At 36.9% G+C, this 23839-nt stretch overlaps 1 protein-coding gene across 1 annotated transcript in view; it reads right to left on the bottom strand.

Annotated features, from left to right (window-relative positions):
* The window catches only part of TSPAN5 (tetraspanin 5), a 344242-nt gene that overhangs the window by 266734 nt on the left and 53669 nt on the right, over positions 1-23839 (bottom strand). The window lies entirely within an intron of this gene.

The raw sequence follows: 23839 nt of genomic DNA, 5'->3' as shown, positions 1-23839 counted from the left end.
ATCTTGAAAGATGGGACTCTGAGAAACTTGTTTAGACTCTTGAGATCTAAAATAGGTCTGAACATTCCCTCTTTTTTGGGAACCACAAAAAGATTTGAGTAAAACCCCTGTCCCTGTTCTAGTCTTGGAACGGGATGAATTACTCCCATAGTAGAAAGGTCTTTTACACAACGTAAGAACGCCCCTCTTTTTATCTGGTCTACAGACAATTGTGAAAGAAGAAATCTCCCTCTTGGGAGAAAACTTTTGAATTCCAGTTGATACCCGTGGGTCACGATTTCTAGTGCCCAGGGTCCTGAACATCTCTTGCCCAAGCCTGGGCAAAGAGACAAAGTCTGCCCCCTACTAGATCCGGTCCCAGATCGGGGGCCACCCCTTCATGCTGTCTTGATAGCAGCAGCGGGTTTCTTGGGTTGATTACCCTTGTTCCAAGCCTGGTTGGGTCTCCAGACGGACTTGGCCTGAGCAAAATTCCCTTCATGTTTTGTGGAGGAAGAAGAGGGTACTCCTTTAAAGTTACGAAAGGAACGAAATTTTGTTTACCCCTCATCTTAACAGACTTATCCTGAGGTAGAAAATTACCTTTACCTCCAGTAATGTCAAAAATGATTTCCTTCAACTCAGGCCCAAATAGGGTCTTACCCTTGAAAGGAATAGCCAAGAGCTTTGACTTGGATGACACATCGGCAGACCACGATTTTAACCATAACGCTCTATGCGCTAAAATTGCAAATCCTGCATTTTTAGCCGCCAGCTTAGCATCTGTGATAAAAGAATTCGCTAGCTTGAGAGCCTTAATTCCATCTAAAATATCCTCTAAAGGGGTCTCAATCTTAAGAGACTCTTCTAAGGCATCAAACCAGAAAGCCGCTGCAGTAGTAACTGGAACAATGCAGGCTGTCGGTTGTAAAAGGAAACCCTGATGAATAAATAATTTCTTTAGAAGACCCTCTAATTTCTAATCCATAGGGTCTTTGAAAGCACAGCTGTCCTCAATAGGAATAGTTGTACGCTTAGCCAGGGTAGATATAGCTCCCTCCACCTTAGGGACAGTTTGCCAAGAGTCCCGAATGGTGTCTGATATGGGATACATTTTCTTAAAATTAGGAGGAGGAGAGAGCGGTATACCCGGTCTGTCCCACTCCTTCTTGATAATCTCCAAGATTCTCTTGGGAACCAGAAAAACATCAGTGTAAGCGGGAACTTCCAGATATTTGTCCATTTTAAAAAAAAATTCTGGTGGTACCATAATAGGGAGTCGCTAAGACCTCCCTAAGTAACAGGCGGAGGTGTTCCAGCTTAACTTTAAAGGACATGACGTCCAAATCTGTCTGAGGTAACACACTTCCCGATTCCGAAAGTTCTCCCTCAGACAAAAGTTCCCTGACCCCCAACTTAGATCCCTGTGAGGGTACATCGGAAATAGCCAACAAAGCATCAGTATTTACATTGATTCCTGTTCTACTGCATTTGCCCTGTAACACTGGTAACTTAGATAATACCTCTGTAAGGGTAGATGACATAATTGCAGCCATATCCTGCAGAGTAAATTAATTAGACGCGGTTGAGGAATTTGGCGTCACTTGGGTGGGCGTTAAAGGTTGTGACACTTGGGGAGAATTTGGCAGCATAACCTGATTCTCTTCAGACTGAGAATCATCCTTAGGCACACTTTCTTTACATAAAATATGCTTTTTACATTGTAAGGCCCTTTCAGTACAAGAGGTACACAAAGAAAGAAGGGGTTCCACAATGGCCTCTAAACACATAGAACAAGGAGTTTCCTCAAGTTCAGACATGTTAAACAGACTAGCAATAGCCACAATAGTCGTTTTTAACCTTATTTATTGATTCAAAGAATTTTTAGAAAAAAATGTACTGCGCCTTTAAATAATAAAAGAGCAACAATTTTTCTGTACTGCACCAAAAACGATTTTTAAGCACTAAAAAATTATACTAAACAGTTCAAATTTGCCAAAAATTATTGCAGCAGTTGAGAAAAAAGCTAAAACACCTTTTAAAGAGTCTTTTTTTTTGTAAATAAACTTTAAACAACAATAACAGCCCCCTGCACCGAGCTGTGGCGCCTACCTGCCCCCAGGGTACTCAAGATTGATTCAATAATGATTCGGTGACTGAAATTCAACTTTAGGCCCCACCGGAGCTAGTGCCTGCTGCCTTCTAGAGAGGAGAAAACTGCGCATCTGAGCGCGTGAAATAGGCCCTGCCCACCATGGACGTTGCAACAACTGTCTCCATAACCGCATGGGAAGCGGTTTTAATAAGCCATGTGGTCCCTTTCACTCACACATATCACCAAATATTAAATATATAAAGTGTCACAGCTGCCTCTCCCAGTGTCAAGCCCCTATTGAGTTACATAATCTGAGTAATCAATATGTATAAAACAGTAATTTCAGTAACACCCTAATCCATATAGGTCTACTGCTTACCCCTTCCCTTACAGGGAATAATGTCAGCCAGTTCTGATATAACAAGTCTCCTCAGAAATAAAAGACTGAACATACCTCAATGCTGCTTGTAGCATGACACCGTTCTCCACACTGACGTTCTTTCTTGCACTACCTTCAGAAGCTCTGTGGGAACCAGAATGGATCTTAGTAACGTCTGCTAAGATCATCAACCTCAGGGCAGAAAAAAGATCTCTTATTTCCTCTTGGGAATCCAGACTGACGATTTCTCCCTGAGGAAAATAGTACTCACCGGTACCATATTAAAATAAAAAAATTCTTGATTGAAGAATCTAAAACTTTACCTCTTCCTATTACTAACACAGGCAAAGAGAATGACTGGAGGTGGAGGGAAGGGAGGAGCTATATATACAGCTCTGATGTGGTGCTCTTTGCCACTTCCTGTTAGCAGGAGGATAAATCCCACAAGTAAGGATGAAATCCGTGGACTCGTCATATCTTGTAGAAGAAAACCTTCCATTACAAAAAAAAACTAAACGAAATTATCCCAAAAAAATAAAATTATTCCTATTCTAATACCCTTTAAAAAGCAAAACAAAAAAAAACCACACGTGTGCTAGTACAGTGCGAAGAGCATTGGACTGGTGTTAACTAACAGTCATCAATGTCACGGCTATTCGGGTTTTTCCCAACTTTATTTATACAATTTCATTATTGTCCACGAACAAGCACATTTCTCTTTAGCACATTATTGTATAAAGTGTTAATGTATTCTTTTTCTGAGCAGGACTAATTGCGAATATAGCAAGTATCGACATATTTGGTGCAAAGTGGAGAGTGAATTATTAGAATTGTTTTTAATATTGGACATACATATTTTAGTATGTATATACACACACACACATATATATATATATATATATATATATATATATATATATATATATATATATATATATATATATATATATATATATGTATATGTGTGTGTGTGTGTGTGTATGTGTATATGTGTGTGTTATGTAAGAAATCTTTTGCAAACATATTTACATGTCCCTAAGTTCCTTTTTTGTTCTAAACAATGTTGTCTGTCATATCTCTGTGTTTATTTATACCACTATATGTATATATTGTAAATGTATTATTATTCTGAGCAGGAATAATTGCAAATATAACATGTAATCAGAGTATCATATGTAATTTATTTGCAATCTATGGATATTTTAAAGGGATAGGAAAGTAAACAATAAAGTTGCACTAGTGGGAGCTAGCTGCTAATTGGGGCCTGCACACATTTGTCTCTTGTGAATGGCTAAATAGATGTGTTCAGCTTCCTGCCAGTAGTGCAATGCTGATCCTTTAGCAAAGGATAACAAGAGAATGAAGCAAATTTGAGAATAGAAGTAAATTGGAAAGTTGTTTAAAATGGTATGTTCTATCCAAATCATGAAAGAATATTTGGGGGTTTCCTGTCCCTTTAAGAGCTGGGTCAGGTTTCTCTCTGCACCTGTCTAACCCCTCCTGATTGCAATCTATTTTTAAAAAACACCCCTTCAGATGTTATAAAATAGGCTGGCATATAAGATGACATTTCTTACTGAAAAATAAATTCAAGAGAAGGAAGAAATACACTGAAATAAGCATGCCAGTAAAGAGGTGATTTTAATTTCTGCTGTATCTGAATAATGGCAGTTTAAAGTTAGGGGGCTATCCCTTTGAGCTATCAGTTTAAGATTATATTGAATCAAACATCAATTAGAATTTTAAAATCCTTGTCTAAAATTTTACACTGTGTGTCCTAACGTCAGCATCAATGCTTAATTTTAAAAATTTAATTTCACATATACATACTTTCTAAGTATAACACACAATGTAACAAATGGCACTTACAAGTTCTGATAAGTGATCAATGACACAAGTATCAAGCAATTTGATTCATTAGTGATATTTTATAATGTGTATTTGAAATCAGATTGGCTGATGTCATAAATCATGTGATTATGCATATTCCAATCAAAAGTGGTGGAAAATTTCACTAGTGTGTGGGTTATTTAGGAGTTTGCTTCATAATTGGTGCGAAAAGTGTTGCGTCAAATATGGCGCAAAGTGGAGAGTGTATTACATGGCTTAAACATGGTGCACATAGATTTTTCCAACAAATAAAAAGGAAGTTAGCTATATTATGTTGTGTATTTATTTCATTTGTATCTCTATATCTATTAGTGCAACAAGTTTGGGGCAAAACTTTTTTTAATGTGTAGTTTAGTTTATTTAATTGGTAGTTAATTTAAATTTTAGTTTAATAATTATATTAGTTTAATTGTTAGTTAATTTAATTTAAGATAGGGAAATTGTAATTTTAAAGGGACACTGAACCCACATTTTTTATTTCGTGATTCAGATAGAGCATGCAATTTTAAGCAACTTTCTAATTTACTCCCATTATCAATTTTTCTTCATTCTCTTGCTATCTTTATTTGAAAAAGAAGGCATCTAAGCTTTTTTATTAGGTGAGAACTCTGGACAGCACTTTTTTATTAGTGGATGAATTTATCCACCAATCACCAAGTACAACCCAGGTTGTTCACCAAAAATGGGACGGCATCTAAACTTACATTCTTGAATTTCAAATAAAGATACCAAGAGAATGAAGAAAATTTTATAATAGGAGTAAATTAGAAAGTTGCTTAAAATTTCATGCTCTATCTGAACCACGAAAGAAAAAAATTTGGGTTCAGTGTCCCTTTAAGATAACTTTAGGGGGGCGTTAGGTTTAGGGGTTACTAGTTTAAATTAGTTTATTGCGATGTGGGGGCTTTCGGTTTAGGGGTTAATAGTTGAATTTATTATATTTCAATATGGGGGTCTTTCAGTTTAGGGTTTAATAGGTTTATTATATTGGCAGCGGTGTAGGGCTTAATAACTTTAGTATAGTGGGAGCGATGTGGGCAGACGGCAGATTAGGGGTTAATAATATTTAAATAGTGTTTGCGATGCGGGAGGAGTGGCAGTTTAGGGTTAATAACTTTAGTATAGTGGCGGATTAGGGGTTAATAATATTTAAATAGTGATTGCGATGCGGGAGGGCGGCGGTTTAGGGGTTAATAACTTTAGTATAGTGGCGGCAATGTCGGGGGAGCGGCGGAATAGGGGTTAATAAATTTATTATAGTATTTGCGATGCGGGAGGGCCTCGGTTTAGGGATTAATAGGCAGTTTATGGGTGTACTTTGTAGCAGTTTAGTTATGAGTTTTATGTTACAGATTTTTAGCGTAAAACTCATAACTACTGACTTTAGATGGCGGTACAGATCTTGTCGTTTTAGGCTGTAACGCTAGATTTTTAGCCTGACCACAAATCTCATAATACCAGCGCTATGGGAATCCCATGAAAAAACGTCATTTTTAAGAGTGCGGTACTGACGTTGCGTTACAGATTAAAAGGCTTGCGGTACAGCTATATCGACAAGACTTGTAATGGCTCCGGTGCTGTTTTAACGCTGAAATGACCATATTTTCAGCGTTAAAAGACTAACGCACAAACTTGTAATCTAGATGAATGTAATTAAATTATTAATTGTATTTTTAAATATCAGACTGCTATTAAATATTCTTAATATATACCATATAATAAAATAATACAAATGACAAAATATATTGTTCCTATGGGGAGTATAATATATTTTGTTTCCTTTTGGTGCATTCTAGTTATTACTACTGTACAAATGCTTATACAGGTTTTAATCAGTTCATTTAAGGTTAAAATAAAAATAAAGGCTTGAAAACAAAATATTTATTTTGGCTCTAAGTCTTTGAAATCTAATCACATATGTCAGGCCATGTATATACTAGTAACTTAGTGTATAATTGTGAAGCAGTGTTAGGTTGCTTATTTGTATTGGAAAGATGCATATAATTGTTTAAAGAATGAGTTAAGTGACATAAAACAAGAAAGACTTTGAGGCTGGCATACTGGGTGGAATTTTCCCACACAGTTTACATTAAGACAATTTCAATGAAGAAAACATTTTTTTTATATGTTTATTACAGTTTAATGGGATATCCACAAACTAAATTATAGCTTTTTAAAGTACAGGGAGCCCTACAGAAAATAATATAGTCTGAAAGAAAAAAAAAAATCGCCCATTGCCAACGGAATCCTTACAGAGAACAAGAGCATCCATGCAGAGAAGGGGTAGAGTGAGTTTCAGTGAATTGATTATAACAGGCCTAGGATTCCAAGTGTCTGGTATTGAACTAGACTGTCTGGTATTTCAAACGGCTGACAGGGTATACATGTCCTCCGGCCTTATCTGAATCTAAAGTGGACATATGGCTGACAGAGGATAGACGGTGTTGGGTGTGATCGGAGATATTATGTGGACATATGGAGGACATAGGATACATAGACATGGGTATCATCTGAGATATGATGTAGATAACCTCTTCTGGTAGACATCCTGGAATGGATTTAAAAGGTCTGAAGGCAGATGATGAACAGGGAAATAAGATGTAGTCTGAAGTTCAGTGTACACATACCCTGGGGTTCCATCCGAGATATGATCACAGCCCTACTTATAGCCAACCTACTGTTTAATAAATTAATAAACAAATAAAGTAAGAAAGTAGAGGATGGCTGTTAGGAAAACTAGAAATTAAAATAAAAATACAGCATTTTATATATCTTGGCTCATACCCCTGGATAATAATTAACAATAAAAATCCTCCTCCTAGAGCTGGTGGACAGAATTGATTACTCCTCACACTAATTAGTATATAATGAGCAGTGTTACCTTCTACTCTTAGGTATGTCCAGAAGTGAATGGACAGGGAAGAGCAAAGGAGGTGATTATTATCCAAGGATATAAGTCAATAAATTGCAGTTTATTGTGATGTTAATTTCTAGTAATCTTGTTTCTATCTGCCTAATAATCACCAAGGAGATGAATACAACGCAATAGCAAGAAGGTGTATAATGGGGGAAAAATTGAAATAAACAAGCAATACAAAATACTATGCTCAACACAAAATGTATTTATTTAGGGAACCAGTGATGATTACAGCCTAATGAAACGGCAATGTGGCCGAGAAACGCATTGCTGTTTTACCATTTGTTTAAATTAACAGATGTTATTGGACCCCAGCTCTGAGATTAGTATTTGCGCAAGGTAAATCCTCGCTCATTACCCCCCCCCCCTTGCCGTTTTGGGCTATCCGATTGGTGGACACACAGAGTAAACGTCTTCTGACATGACTGAAGCGATCAATCTGGATTTGTGGACACACCATCATGTGATCAGAAGCGTGTTATCGGGAGTCAGTCTGCCGGGCGACTTTAGAGGTCTCGGCTTGCGGTTTATATCACTGTGTGTGCCACCTACTATGTGAGTTTACATTTGTCGTCTCTGAATGTATTCCTGTTAAGATGTTATTACCCTATGAGGCGTCTCCTTCCTGTTTTACAGATTTTGCCTATTGACCTATCTACTTGAGAGAGCTGCCTGCGGCCAGATTTGGATTACCTTCTATAGGACTTATTTCTGTATTGTGTCCCTTTTATATTACGTTTGAGCACACCTTTTAAAGGGCCACTGTAAGTAAATATTTTCTATGCCTGTTACTAACTAACTACCCCAAATACGCTTTTTATCAATAGCATTTCATTAACATATCTCTACCGTATATCAGAAATCTTGTCTGCAAATGTAATTGCTTTCCAAACCCACTCCGTGGGTATCCTTTGCTCTGTACCAATCCGTTTACAATACCTAGGTTTCAAAATGGCGCTTTAAACACAAAGTTATTGGTTTAAGTATTTTGAACAGGCAGTGCTGAAAATAGTGGGCAGGATAACGTGACATCATCGGCGAATAAAAGATATAACTTTTATAACGTTATGAAACTTCGTTTTGGAGAAAATATAGGTCAGTAGGTTTTAATTAATGTTTATTAACTTTAACATGTTAGTTGTTTGGCTTAAAAATTATAACAGAAAGTAATCCTTTAAGGTTCCGTAAGCCCTGTTTGTTAGATAACAACTTCTGCCTACATTTTGCTGAGGTGCATTGCCTTACATCCAAATTGTACTGAGAAATGGGAGGTATGTGGAGACTTACAAACAACAGCTTGACAAAGTTCTGCTATGAAACACCTGCCTGTAAAGCCCATGAAGTGGAGACAGCTCTAGTGTGACCTGAGTCCATATTGAACAGAAACTACTTTCTGCTTTTAGACTCCAGAAATTGAAGTTTTGCCTGGCACCAGCACTTCATAAGGACCTTGAGGAACAACAAACAGCTTTTTTTGTCATCCTATTGCTTTGAGTCCACTTCAACCTATAAAGAGGTATTTCCCTGCATTGGCTGAATATGGTAAAATTATGTCTTGTGAGGAATGAAAATTAGAAACCACCTTCAGGAGAAACTTAGATACAGTCTGGAGAACCCCGTTATCCTGATGAAAATAGATTCTTAACAGGATGCACGTGCCATCTTGCCCACTGAACAACATTAATGGTGGCTTTTATTTCCCCCAACAACCGGATCACATCCTTGCTAACATTGTTCTTGATAGCAGCCTTCGGTGGAATAACTTATTCTGTGGAAAAACATACAGGGAGTGCAGAATTATTAGGCAAGTTGTATTTTTGAGGATTAATTTTATTATTGAACAACAACCATGTTCTCAATGAACCCAAAAAACTCATTAATATCAAAGCTGAATATTTTTGGAAGTAGTTTTTAGTTTGTTTTTAGTTTTAGCTATTTTAGGGGGATATCTGTGTGTGCAGGTGACTATTACTGTGCATAATTATTAGGCAACTTAACAAAAAACAAAGATATACCCTTTTCAATTATTTATGTTTACCAGTGAAACCAATATAACATCTCAACATTCACAAATATACATTTCTGACATTCAAAAACAAAACAAAAACAAATCAGTGACCAATATAGCCACATTTCTTTGCAAGGACACTCAAAAGCCTGCCATCCATGGATTCTGTCAGTGTTTTGATCTGTTCACCATCAACATTGCGTGCAGCAGCAACCACAGCCTCCCAGACACTGTTCAGAGAGGTGTACTGTTTTCCCTCCTTGTAAATCTCACATTTGATGATGGACCACAGGTTCTCAATGGGGTTCAGATCAGGTGAACAAGGAGGCCATGTCATTAGATTTTCTTCTTTTATACCCTTTCTTGCCAGCCACGCTGTGGAGTACTTGGACGCGTGTGATGGAGCATTGTCCTGCATGAAAATCATGTTTTTCTTGAAGGATGCAGACTTCTTCCTGTACCACTGCTTTAAGAAGGTGTCTTCCAGAAACTGGCAGTAGGACTGGGAGTTGAGCTTGACTCCATCCTCAACCCGAAAAGGCCCCACAAGCTCATCTTTGATGATACCAGCCCAAACCAGTACTCCACCTCCACCTTGCTGGCGTCTGAGTCGGACTGGAGCTCTCTGCCCTTTACCAATCCAGCCACGGGCCCATCCATCTGGCCCATCAAGACTCACTCTCATTTCATCAGTCCATAAAACCTTTGAAAAATCAGTCTTGAGATATTTCTTGGCCCAGTCTTGACGTTTCAGCTTGTGTGTCTTGTTCAGTGGTGGTCGTCTTTCAGCCTTTCTTACCTTGGCCATGTCTCTGAGTATTGCACACCTTGTGCTTTTGGGCACTCCAGTGATGTTGCAGCTCTGAAATATGGCCAAACTGGTGGCAAGTGGCATCTTGGCAGCTGCACGCTTGACTTTTCTCAGTTCATGGGCAGTTATTTTGCGCCTTGGTTTTTCCACACGCTTCTTGCGACCCTGTTGACTATTTTGAATGAAACGCTTGATTGTTCGATGATCACGCTTCAGAAGCTTTGCCATTTTAAGAGTGCTGCATCCCTCTGCAAGATATCTCACTATTTTTGACTTTTCTGAGCCTGTCAAGTCCTTCTTTTGACCCATTTTGCCAAAGGAAAGGAAGTTGCCTAATAATTATGCACACCTGATATAGGGTGTTGATGTCATTAGACCACACCCCTTCTCATTACAGAGATGCACATCACCTAATATGCTTAATTGGTAGTAGGCTTTCGAGCCTATACAGCTTGGAGTAAGACAACATGCATAAAGAGGATGATGTGGTCAAAATACTCATTTGCCTAATAATTCTGCACTCCCTGTATTCCTTATTCTGTCTGCAGGCAGGGAAACAATTTCTTCCCTGGTGTTGAATACAGATCCCAAAAATATCAGGAATTGAGTTTGTAACAGATGACGTTTGTTTGTATCATCCAACAGTGAGAGCAGAGAACAGACAAGGCCAGACCCCTGTGAATGCATGCTTGTTGATTGGTGGGTACAATAAACATAATGTTTTCCAAGTAGTGAAGGATGAACAAGCCATGTTGTCTAAGAATGGCCAGAACTTGTAAAAGAATCTTGGTAACTACCATTGAAACTGTGGCTATCCCCAAGTATAGAGACAGAAACTGTGAATACTGATTGAAGCAAAGTGAAGGAACTACCTGTGTACTTATGTAATTGGAACATGAAAATATGCATCTTTGCAGGTCTATGGACTGCAGAAAGGAATTATTTGAAATTAGGTTGTTTACTGTTAGCAAGGATCTGCAGATTGTTGATGCCTAAGGCAGAAAAACACTTTTGCCACCAGATATTTTCAATATATTTCAAATCTTTACTAAATAACAATGAATTTGTAAACGGCAAAGCAAGTAAATGTAGGTTTATAGCAATCATGGAATTTACATTAAGCCTGGGTAATTCAGGAAAAAAAAGTGTAACTTTCTGAATATCTGCAAGAAAAGGCATAACAACATTAGATTCTGCAGTTGCACATAAGAAATTATGTGCAAGGCTTTAATCACAGAGAACTAATATAGGATATATAGGTCAAATCTTGGCTCCGTGCTGCAAATATGCCTTTTTGAGAAAAAAAATATTTTTTAACTTTACACCACAAAAGTTTCCACCATCATCAGTAAGCAAAAATATTTTCTTAAACAGTTTTAAGATGGGTAATCTTTTGGCACTCTTCAAATAACTGATAATAATAATAATATATTTAGGCAAAGGGGGCATTTCTGTATAGCTGATTATGGGCATTAAATACAGGAAATTCTTCTGAGAAATCAGTATATTTAAACAAATCAGAGGAAGTAGAAGGAACAGCATTCACAACATACCTGTATTTTTCACTCCATAAGACGCACTTTTCCCCCCCTCAAAACTAAGGGGAAATGTCTGTGCGTCTTATGGAGCGAATGTGTGTGTGCCCTGGAGCCAAATCACCAAGTGCAGGGGCAATGTTCCCTCTAGTAAGCGGCAGCGCATTGATTTGATTGACAGCACTAAAAAATGATTCCCTCACACAGAACGGAGAAGACAACCTGTGCTGCAACCAACTACACCCACCTGGGAGGCACCTACACGCACCGAGCCCCAGAGTTGCTGAGAGAAGAGCCGGTCACAGTAAAGGTGGACATTTACTCCTTTGCAGTAACCTTGTGGCAGATGGTGACTGACGAGATCCCATATACTGGAGACCGTAAATGTGTGCTCTATGCAGTGGTGGCATTTGACTTACGGCCCACCACTTCAGTCTGTGACGTGCAGAGGATCAGTGTTGGAGTTATACTCAGACCTTCTCATCAGTATGGTAAGCCATCATCAGCTGCCCCTTGTCACTACAAGAGGTCCGATAGGAACACAAAGCATGGGCTTCAGATAGATATGATAACCTTTGATCCTGTTGGTTTTGTCTTATTCCTTATGGCTCTAGAATTACTGCTATATCTGCTGCCTACAGCTATTTATGGGTAAAAAGTTACAGCTCTAATTTGGTATTGCAAAAAAGTTTTTCACTGCACTTACTTTGACATAATAGATTGCTGCTCTATATGAATTGGGTCAAATAATTCACAATATTTTTTTTCTTGGTTTTCCTATAAAAACTAGATGCGTCTTATGGTCAGGTGCGTCTTATGGAGCGAAAAATACGGTAAATAGTTTATTTAATAGACTTTATAAAAATTAGATTAGTGGTGGAATTCTATTGCAGCAGGGCTGGGAAAAGACTTCAGAGGCTGAGTTAGATGGGTGTGCAGAACCAGTATACTTAATTGAAGCTTCAGAACCCGTAGGCTTATAAGGGTGAGCAAAGCTACCACAGTAGATTTGACTAATGTACGCAATGCTTCAAGTCTTCCCACACATCACATGACGGCTTGGGGTTGCAAACAAACTAAATTGAGAAAGAATACATACAGAGGTTTAAATACATTTAGACAGTTTAAACATACCTTACTGGCGATACTGAAGACAGCTGGGATAAAAGCAGAGAAGGATCCATAATCATGCTTAGATATGAAGGTTGCAGACAGGGGTGATTCAGCATACAAGCTGTAAGTACTGCTTTGCTGATATGTAGTAGTCGTGCTATACATGCTAAAAGACTTATAGTGGCTCAGAAACAATAATAACTTTTAGACAGACACACAAACACTCAGTTTTTTAGCTCCTATGGTTGCTGCAATATTTTTACATGCAATGCAACGTGCACACAACTACATTTGGCTTCACTTGAAAATGTCTCATGACCCAAGATGGTAGTGTCCACTGCAGTACTCTCAGGCACTATCTAGAGAAGCAACTACAAAGAAGAGACTTAGTCATGTCTCAACTTTGAAGAGAACTAAGAGTAGGAGGGGTCTAGGGTAACACTGATCATTATATATACAGATAAGCTTGAGCAGTTTTCAGTTCTTTCCTCCGTCCTTGGGCGGAGGCTTCTCATTGGTGATGAATAGCCAGGGAGAACTACGACAGAGGTTTTAATAGAGGTGTTAAATACGGACATATACATAATTTACAAGAAATTATTGGGGTATTGTGAATGTCTTCACATAGGTTCACACTTAAGCTGAAACATAGACATTACATTTTAAGAAACCGGTTTAACTAAAAGTCTGTATTTTAATACAGACCTCTCATGGTCAAAATACTTTTTGGAAAGGTTGAATATTTTTTTTTTTGTATTGAGCACTCAGGCATTTTTACTGCTATTAGACATTTTTAACTCTCTCCTCTATCTACGATACACAAATCCATCCATCCCATCAAGTGGTTTCACCTTTGGTTGACAGTAAACACAAAATAGTGATTTAACCACTTTGTTGCAAGAAAAACAGACCATTTTAACTTCTTGGTGTAGAGAAACACATAATAATGAAAATGTCCTGACTGATTTAACTCCTTTAAATAGTGTCATATTGGTTAAACAAATGTGATAAATGTGATTTGTATTCCCATAGGTAAATAGCATTAACTACAGAGCAGGTAAATAGCACTACCTACAGAGCAGGTAAATAGCACTACCTACAGAGCAGGTAAATAGCACTACCTACAGAGCAGGTAAATAGCACTACCTACAGAGCAGGTAAATAGCACTACCTACAGAGCAGGTAAATAGCACTACCTACAGAACAGGTAAATAGCACTACCTACAGAGCAGGTAAATAGCACTACTTACAGAGCAGGTAAATAGCACTACCTACAGAGCAGGTAAATAGCACTACTTACAGAGCAGGTAAATAGCACTACTTACAGAGCAGGTAAATAGCACTACCTACAGAGCAGGTAAATAGCACTACTTACAGAGCAGGTAAATAGTATTAACTACAGAGCAGGTAAATAGCACTACCTACAGAGCAGGTAAATAGCACTACCTACAGAGCAGGTAAATAGCACTACCTACAGAGCAGGTAAATAGCACTACCTACAGAGCAGGTAAATAGCACTACTTACAGAGCAGGTATATATACTTACAGAATAGGTAAATAGTACTACCTACAGAATAGGTAAATAGTACTACCTACAGAATAGGTAAATAGCACTACCTACTGGACAGGTAAATAGCACTAGCTACAGAATAGGTAAATAATATTACCTACAGAATAGGTAAATAGCACTACCTACAGCACAGGTAAATAGCACTACCTACAGCACAGGTAAATAGCACTACCTACAGCACAGGTAAATAGCACTACCTACAGAACAGGTAAATAGCACTACCTACAGAGCAGGTACATAGCACTACTTACAGAATAGCTAAATAGCACTACCTACAGGACAGGTAAATAGCATTAGCTACAGAATAGGTAAATAATACTACCTACAGAATAGGTAAATAGCACTACCTACAGGACAGGTAAATAGCACTAGCTACAGAATAGGTAAATAATACTACCTACAGAATAGGTAAATAGCACTACCTACAGGACAGGTAAATAACACTACCTGCAGGACAGGTAAATATTACTACTTAGAGAATAGGTAAATAGCAGTACCTACAGAAAATGATGGCTAGCACAAAGGCTGAACCATTGTGCTATATGTGTTAATGGCTGCAAAATAGTTAAAGGGCCATAATACCCAAATGTTGAAACACTTGTAAGTGATGCAACATAGCTGTATAAAGCTGACTAGAAAATATCACCTTAACATCTCTATGTAAAAAAGAAAGATATTTTACCTCAAAAGTTCCTCAGTAGCCACATCCCATTGTAAAGGACTTCTAAGCAGAAAATCAGTATGTCTGTCCCGGGACAGCTAAGGGGTTGAACCTCGTGCACTCTCATATTATTTCCCTATTCAGTTTAAAGGAAGTTTACTATGAAATCTCATGAGAGTTAAGTCAAATCTCATGAGATCACAGTAAAATAGTTCATGACCTCAGCACTGTTGATGCTGATAAGCTGCAGTTCATTTCTTCATATATATATATTTTTTTTTACCTGCAGCTGGGCAGCAGCGGAGTATAACATTTTACACAGAACTTACTCTGCTGAGCTGAGGAAACTGTGAGGTAAAATATCTTCCTTTTTTAATAGAGATGCTCAGGTGATATTTTCCTGTCAGCTTTTTACAGTTATACTGCATCAGTTTCAAGTGATTTAGCCTATGAGTATTATGTCCCTTTAAACACACTGAAATGTGTGTGTTATTGTAACAAACAGGAAAAATATTTTGTATGTGTAGTGCTGACATATTGCTGGATAGTGGAAAACTCTGGAAGCACAAAACAGACAAAGAGGGATATATATATATATATATATATATATATATATATATATATATATATATATATATATATATATATATATATATATATATATATATATATATATATATATATATATATATAAAAATAACTCATTGTGTAGTTCATTAACAAATCTAGACAGGCCCAGAGGCTTGTTTTCCCACAGAAAACCTTTGAATTACATTGTTTCCAATGCAGCAAAGGATACTGGGTAATATATGCAAATTAAGTATACAATGACACACCTTTTTACTTCAGTCAGCTTTTCAGCAGGTTCCCTTTACGCCAAAGTATCACTGTTCACACAGCTTATAAACTTAGCTAGGGTTAGTGCAGTGATTCATAACCATCCCAGGACTTTAAAAATGTTCACATATAAAATGTGCTAGATTGGATGCGCCTAGATATGTTATACAAAAAAAGTGTAAACCATACAGTCATATCTTATGTACTATATTGGTAAGTGTAATATTTTCAAAACAGTGCTGACAACACCAATATATCACAGTGATTTTACCAAACCTTGCTATAACTAAAATGCAGGTAATAATATAAAAATATATATATATAAATATATATTAAAAGAAAATACAGATATTAGAACTATTAAGAATTCATGTTTTTTAATAAGTGTAATCAATTGGCACTTATCAGTTCTTGTAAAATGTCATGGTTTCAGGAAAAAGAGATGTTCCCGCATTCAAAGTATATGAGCTTTAGTATCCCAACAGATGGTAGCGGTGAACTGTGGCAGGCTGCTTCTTCTGAGTGTAGTTGGAGTACAATCCTGTAGGTCAATGATATAGAAAAGAAAGATGGCGCCACAATAGTGCAGGGTTAATGATATCAAATATTCCCCACTCAGATGTCCCATACTTACAAACTCCAAAGCACTAGACAAGTACTAGACAAGTGCTATATGTGCCTTCTGGGCTCTTGCAGTCGCCCAGTAAACTGCTCAACCATCGGCTGCTCCTCCGCGAAGCCTCAATGCTTTAGCAGTCAGTGTATATGCCGCTCACACAGATTAACTCAATCCTCAGTGAATAGTACCGCGACTATTTCAATCCACCAGTAGAGAGATGTGAGAAATGAGCATATGAATTAAAAAATGTATATAACCGTGGCAAAGTCTATAGTTAAAAGACTTTATTAAAAACAATATTCAGCACACAACTTTTCACGATCACAGACCGTTTTATCAAGTGTAATACAGTTCTTAAACATACCACGGTTTATAAAAGCTCTGTCGGCGTCCTAAAGATCACATTTCGCCTGCGCTCCCAATAATCACTTGATTGGTTGCCAAGAGAGGTGTGTTTTGAGTGTAGTTATACTCATTCATAAATCTCATTTTAGTCCCTCTGATAGGCTACGCACTTTGACCAATCAGGTAATTGATAGTACACACTCCTCAATTATTCTAAAGATCTGTGTATTCACGGGTAGAGTCGCTTCAAAAATAACTTTACTTGCATGCTCTAGACTTTATATATATTGGTGAGAACGCACAACTGTCATACTACTCAAATGATTAGTTACCGATATACTTAGTTTCGTGAGCAGTTTGGAAAAATACTATACCCGTTATCAGGGGGCTTACATAGTGAATTATGCTGCCTATACAGCTTTACTCATACTTATAGGGGGGAATATAATCACAAAATTAGATTCCTAGAGGAACATCTTATACCCAAACTTGTAATTTTATAAGTGTGATTGGAAGCGCAGACATCAGATGTTTCACCCCTTACAATCTAGCGGAGCAATAGCTTCCTAATAATGATATAATGAACAATACAATATATACATCTATACATTTATCTCGTTTCACAGAATTCTAATTGATGTATATTCTTCAGATGTTAATAACATAGCAAGTTGTATATATAAAACTGGAGTACCCTTTTTCAATTTTTGTAAAGCAGACCTTATGTACAGCATATCTGGAAAGTCTGGAGTGGCAGATGGAAAAATATATATATATTATTTATTCTCTCCTCTGGCAGTCATAGACCATTATAGAGCCACACATTCTGTCTTCAAACGGCAACTACAGCAGGCTATAGGAAGATGTGATCCATCAACCTATTAGCCGTATATAAATAATTATCCTGAAATCTAACAGATGTATCCTATGTTCTTAAGTTGTCATAAATAAACCCATTCCAATCCTTATAGATGATAGTCATTCTCAAATGAACTATATGGTTTAATGTAGGTAAAGATATATATATATATATATATATATATATATTTAATACTACAAAATTCACAATCCATCTTAATTAAGTGTACTGCTAGACATATCTACATATTAAATGACTATTTGTTATTATATATATTTTATAAACTTCAACCTATATCTCTCTGTATTTGCTCATACAGGCCCCATATAAGGACCATCACAAGCAATAATAGATGGAATGTGAGAAGGTTAAATATATATGGGAAAATAGGTATATACTGTAACATGCATGGGGAACATCTTAATTATACTATAATCTCTCTAGGTTTGTTCATGATGGCCCCATATCAGGACCATCACTAGAAATAGTAGATGGAAAGGGGATATAATAGGTGATGGTATACCCTACATTAGGACAAATTGTGAATATATACTTAGGTTTCCCGTTATCTATAAGGGTATTAGTTGTACTAGTTATGTGGACTAATGAGGGGTATACTCTGATCATTAGTTATTAAAGGCTGCCATATAAATATTCTCATTCAGTCCATAAGGGCTCAGTGTCTTTATCTTCCATATCCAATACGTTTCACGTTGCCTAAGATGTAGAAACCTATTTCTACCCCATTTTGGTTTCACACATTCTAGTGGGAACATTCTAAAAATATTCAAGTCACCTGCATGGCATTTATTGCCATGTCTTGGTATACTATGATTTTTTGTTCTATTCTTGAGGTTCCTCATGTGTTCACCCCACCTTTTTTTCAATGGTCTAGAGGTCCTCCCCACATATTGGAGTCTACATTTGCACTCCAATAAATACACAACAAACGCAGAGTCACAAGTGAAGTGTGTATAAATCTTGAACACTTCCCCAGTGGCATGTGAGCTAACAATCACTTTCTTCCCTGTTGTATATTTACACAATCCACAGAGAGCTCTATTGCATTTATAAAATCCAAATTTTTGCATAACACCTTCACCACTCTTGTTCTTATTTTGATTTACATTAGAATTCTGATGTTTCCTCATTAATATTTTACTGGGTGCTAATTTATTCTTAATAGTTGTAGCTCTTCTGAAGGTAAATACAGGCTGCTCATCTAGCAGTTCTTTGAGGATCGGATCTCCCTTGAGGATATGCCAATATTTTCTCAAAATATTCTTAATTTTTCTATGACTATTATTATATTGTGTAATAAATCTAAGGTCCTTCTTCTTACCCTTTTTCACCCTATTCTTAGTTCCATTTATTTGGAAATTACAGTCATGATTATTCTCCTCTGAGGTAATGCCCTCTATATTTTTCCTTAATAGATCATTTCTGTTGATATTCTGCACTCTTATTAGGCTGTTCTCAATGAGCTCTACAGGGCATTCCTTCTCCAGAAACATTTCTTTAAGGATTCGTGCCTGTTCATTAAATGTCACAAGGTCTGTGCAGTTTCTCCTAATTCTACAGAATTGGTTATACAGAATGTTAGTTTTCCATGGTTTGTAGTGATTGCTTCTGTAGTTCAGGTAGCTATTAGTGTCTACATCCTTGAAATGTGTACTAGTGATAATATTTCCATGTTTATCCCATTTAAGTATAAGATCCAAAAACTCTATTGAGTCTTCTTCTACTTTATATGTAAACGATATACCCATATCATTGGAATTCAGAGACTCAGCAAAGCTTTCAGCTTCACTCCTGTTCCCCTCCCATATAAACAGGAGATCGTCAATGAAACGGCCATAGAAGACCAGACTCGCCTCATGGGGAGAGGAATAGATGTATTTTTCCTCAAAGATCTCCATGAATAGATTAGCAAAGCTAGGGGCAAATCTGGTCCCCATGGCCGTTCCCTTGATCTGGATGAAAAATTCTTCCTGGAACACAAAATAGTTGTGTTCCAGGACGAACACTATAGCATCTAATAGATACTGTCGCTGTCTATCTGGTAAATATATATCCCTTTTAAGAAATGATTCTGCTGTTTCAATACCTATCTGGTGTGAGATGTTCGAGTATAAAGATGATACATCGCACGTCATCCAGATCAGTTCTCTTTTATCCTTTTTGATATTGGATATTTTATAAATCAAATCGGGTGTATCCTTAATATACGAGCGAAGCATGAATACTGTTTTTTTTAGGAAATGGTCTACATACTCAGATAGATTGCAGGTCAAGTTACCTATCCCAGAAATAATGGGACGACCTGGGGGGTTAGTTTTAGATTTATGGATCTTGGGGAGGTGGTAATAGTATGATAAATTTGGGTTATATGGTATAAGAAAGTCTCTTTCTTTCTTGTTTATAATACCTTCTAGCCATCCACTGTCTATTAATTTGATTAGTTCTCCTAGAAATTTCTGTGTAGGGTTAAAAGTTAATTTTTTATAATATTCAGTGTCGAGTAATATTCTCTTGGCTACCCTAAATTATCTTCAAAGTTCTGTATAACTATACCACCCTCTTGTCAGCTTGCCGAATTACAACCTCCTTATTGTTTGCTAGTCTAGATAGGGCCTTCAGCTCTTATATATTCATATTAGCTTTCTTTAATTTTCCTGTTGTAAGTTTACCAAATTCTTCCAGAACCAAGTTTTGGAACAATTGTATAATTTGACTAGTTACCGGAGGATTGAAGTTAGACGGATTGGCTAATCCAGTGTGTATATATCCTTCAAAAAGTTCTTCACACTGTGTATCAGTATCATAATATACAATATCTGATGTTGGTCTATCCACCATGTTATCAGTTATTTTAGGTATTTGATCTGGATGTGTTAATTTCTTTTCACAGAAATATCTTTAGTCTGTCCTGGAATGGTTATGAATCACTGCACTAACCCTAGCTAAGTTTATAAGCTGTGTGAACAGTGATACTTTGGCGTAAAGGGAACCTGCTGAAAAGCTGACTGAAGTAAAAAGGTGTGTCATTGTATACTTAATTTGCATATCTTACCCAGAATCCTTTGCTGCATTGGAAACAATGTAATTCAGAGGTTTTCTGTGGGAAAACAAGCCTCTGGGCCTGTCTAGATTTGTTAATGAACTACACAATGAGTTATTTTTTCTATATTTTGTGCGTAGTGGAGGATTTTAAACTCGCCTTTTATCTCCCCCTAATTTAAAATGTTGTTGTATATATAGATAGATATATAGATAGATACCATCAGATATTTTAGAAATATGAATTTATGAATAAATAGAACATATTCTGTTATGTGAAGAACATTGGAATGTGAAATAATATTTTCACGCCAGGTTAACGCACTTGAGAATATGCAATCTTGTTTGCGCGCGAGTTGTGTGTTTTTGATCCATTGACTTCTATCGGGAAATACGTTATCACATGCAAATTTCGAATTTCGTCTTTTTACCCGCATCAGGTTAGTGCGTGAGTGAAAACGTTTTACTTTTGACTTGTAATACGAGCACTAACCACGCATGCAAAAGCTTACTTCTAGCGGAGTTAGCATGCAAGAAGAAGCATTACATACCGCTCCACTTGTAATCTGGCCCATAATCTTGCCAGACCAGAGAGCTTTAGAGAATTGGGCCCTAAGTATTTAACCCCAGCAAGGACTTTAAAAACATGCTATGCATGTATTGCCGCAAAGTGAGCAGGTCAATGCTGATGAGCCAATCAGGAGAAGCATAGAGATGTAGCCGCTAATTTCTGTGTCCAACTCAGAACATTGATACAATATTACAAAAATAGAACAAATTATAATTCTTTATTCTTGCATTAGAACTTTCCATTAAAGAATAATTATACAGTGAGTTAAATAGTAGATAATGGCCCCTTACATAAAACGTATTCATACATGCAGACTCGCACTATTCAAATTTTAAGGTAAATGTCCCTCACTTAACAATTATACACATTTTTAAAATGTATTCTCCCTAGTAATTCTTATTTTTTCTTATTATTTTACCTACTAAATCACTTTAGAGATACACTTTTCATTATAAAACAGACTGGAAATCTTACACATAATTTTCAAGGATATACTTCAAGTGTCTTTATGACATTATGAGAAAGAGTAAAGAGGATAATGTATGCTTAGTGTACTTAACATTAAGCTATTGTATTTTTAGTTTGAGACCAATAATGCCTTGCTTCATACTTGACAGACAATATAGTTTAAATTTCTAGCCTTCAAAAACCTTATACAAAGAAAGCAGCATATTAATGTAGTTCAGTCAATTAGCCTCACAGGTGCAAAAAGCTTTGGGACGTTATTAGATTTCATGGTACAACAGATTTTTTTTCTCAGCCAAGCCTTTCTTTAAAAAAGAAAGAAAAAATGTGTTACAATTCAAATAGGACTTAATTGTACCCCATATTTCAGCACCCCATTCTCAAAACAAAGCACACACTCTTTATTTGGGTTAAAAAGGCTGCAGACTATTTTATTAACAAATAAATAACAATTAAACCAAATAGAAAAAAAAATAACAATAGACAAACAATTCCCTGTGTTTGCTACATAAACCTTCAACAAGCCCATACTCATTTTATACCTCTCCTGAGATCAAGGAGGTACCCGTTAACAGGCCAACATTAACCAATGGCAAGCACCCAGTGCCAGCTGCAACAATTCTGCCCTTCAATTTCACATCAGGGACATCGGGGAGGGTACGAGCATCTTGTCACACTGCTGGTCCGAAAAAAAGGGCCCCCATGTCCGCTACTGACCCTTATCAAACCTCTCATCAGGCCAGCCCATCACAACTAAACAACTTTTAAACCTCCCACTGGGCCTACTCTGGGGTCAAATGCAGTCTATCCCTCTGTTTTTCTCGGTAACTTTTAGGCTGTTTACAACAGTACAATCTTTATATTTTTTAGAATTTAACCATTGGTAATGTAAGCTCTTCTAAAGAGTTCTATTTGTGTAAATCGCAGTTCCAGCAAAAAAAAAGCACACACACATTTTTCCTTTAGATAATGTGCAGGGAGCAAGGAGGCTAAATCTATACAGGTAGCCCTCAGTTTACGCCGGGGTTAGGTTCCAGAAGGAATGGTTGTAAATCGAAACCGTTGTAAATTGAAACCCAGTTTATAATGTAAGTCAATGGGAAGTGAGGGAGATAGGTTCCAGGCCCCTCTCAAAATTGTCATAAGTAACACCTAATACATAATTTTTAAAGCTTTGAAATGAAGACTTTAAATGCTAAACAGCATTATAAACGTAATAAAATAATCACACAACACAGAATATATAATTAAACTAAGTTAAATGAACAAAAACATTTGCTAAACAGCATTATAAACCTAATACAATAATCACACAACACAGACTTCACTTGCATTTTTATGCAAATAGTTCTTTCTATGCATTCCAAACTGGACTGATTTATAGACAGGAAGATCTTGTTCCTTTGAAATCTGCTCGATAGCTCAGGTCTGGTTAAACTGATTAATTTCAGCTTGCTTGGCTTTCCTTCAGCGCAAGCGGGCAGCTCCACCTACTGGCTATTTTAATAAATGCACTGCTTCTCAATGCTTTTCAATAGCAGTCACATGACTGGAAAAAAAGGTTGTTATTCTGAAACAGTGTAAATTGAACCGTTGTAAAACGAGGGCCACCTGTAGTTGTATCATCATTGGTAGTAGTGTTGGAGGTTAGACAGAGACTGAGTGGTTTGAGAGAGAAACTGTACATTCATTTTGCACAAACACTACAGATCATGTGCTCTACTATTTCATTCACACCTGCATTCTAGGGCTACCAGTTACTGTAAAGCTGTAAAATATATTTAAAGATTTGCTTGTTTGGGAAGGGGCTGGATTCATTATTTCTTTCTCTAAAGTCCATGAAAAGATTTTATAACAAACTCACTGTTTAAGACTTCTCTTTTCCTCAGATTTTAGTATGTTGCCAACTGCATTATTTATTTGGACAGCGTACATATTACACTCTTTTTGTCATTAGTAGATACAAACTGGGAGATCAGAGCCAAGGCTGCAAATTGCAATAAGTAATACAATTACTTGAATTTTCCTCTGCAGAATAGTTTCCTTTTCCTTGCATGACAGAAGTACACACAATTATTTCCGGTGAACATTCTCTATATTCATATTTTTGTCTTTCCTACTTTAA

This window comes from Bombina bombina, chromosome 2, assembly GCF_027579735.1.
Source record: "Bombina bombina isolate aBomBom1 chromosome 2, aBomBom1.pri, whole genome shotgun sequence".
Lineage (NCBI taxonomy): Eukaryota > Metazoa > Chordata > Amphibia > Anura > Bombinatoridae > Bombina > Bombina bombina.
The sequence above is the reverse complement of the archived record's forward strand: the minus strand, read 5'-3'. Positions and strand labels throughout refer to the sequence as shown.